The sequence below is a fragment of the Canis lupus genome, chromosome 11, assembly GCF_048164855.1.
Source record: "Canis lupus baileyi chromosome 11, mCanLup2.hap1, whole genome shotgun sequence".
Lineage (NCBI taxonomy): Eukaryota > Metazoa > Chordata > Mammalia > Carnivora > Canidae > Canis > Canis lupus.
In genome coordinates this window covers 18,949,486-18,950,556 of record NC_132848.1, presented here as the reverse complement: position 1 = coordinate 18,950,556, position 1,071 = coordinate 18,949,486, and positions in this window count along the sequence as shown.

The window sequence follows — 1,071 nt, the reverse complement described above, 5'->3', positions numbered from 1 at the left end:
TGAAAGAAGTACACCCAAAAACTTCACAGCCTAAGTGGACTGGTCCCTCCCTATACAGTGGTCCTTACGAGCCCCACAGCCGCCAAACTCATAGGACACCACACGTGGGTACATGTCTCTAAATTACAGTGAGCCCCCTCACAAGGTGTATGGACAGCACAACCTTTGGGATGTACTCAAATACGGCTTTCACACCATCCTCCTCCTCCTGGTCCTACATCCTAGTCACTCCACCACTGCCCCTGGGTTTAGGTGGAGGTTTTACATGACAGAAACCTGGGACTAGGAAATCAGGTCTCACCTTATTTCTACCACTGATTGTCAACCACAGGGTTGCCAGGATCTCATCAATTTCTCCATACCAAATTTACAGTCAATTCCTGTATCCAGCTCTGATCCTATAATCTGTTTCACCTATGATCAGACCCGTCCTACCTGCCAAAATTACTGGGTTGAAACCTATGGAGGCTGTCCTTATCACCTTGGCCACTCCTGTTGGGACCCTTTCACTGGCACCTTTGCAACCAGTGACCCACGATGCCGCTTCTACAGACAACACGATAAGTATATCCTAACTTATTCCAGACCCTTGGGATTCCCGCTGGGCAACGGGGGCAACTGCAAAATTATATCGATGGCCTTTTTCTTCCTACCCCACTGCCTCTCTCTGAATCTATAGAACATACGTGCAGGTCTCACTTCCACAAATCCAGTCTGCCCTAAGTAACCAAGCTCACATCATACATGAACAGGTACAACTTCTCCAAACCCACCTACAGGCTAACCCAGCTCAGGACCAGGGCCCCTTCTCCTGGATAAAACTTATCCAACAAGGCACTTCCCCTCCCAGCCTTTCTGCCATGGGCAATCTGTCCCACTGTTTAATCTGTGCAACCTTGGGTAAAGTACCCCTGGTGGCCGTTCCCCTCCCTAATGCATTTAAGTTTACCAGCCTCACACCCACGGGACATTATCCCTCTCTCCATGACATTCCCTTAGTCACTGAGCCTCTCAACTACCAATTCCCTTTCTGTTATTCCACCCCTAACTCCTCCCTCTGCAACGTCACCC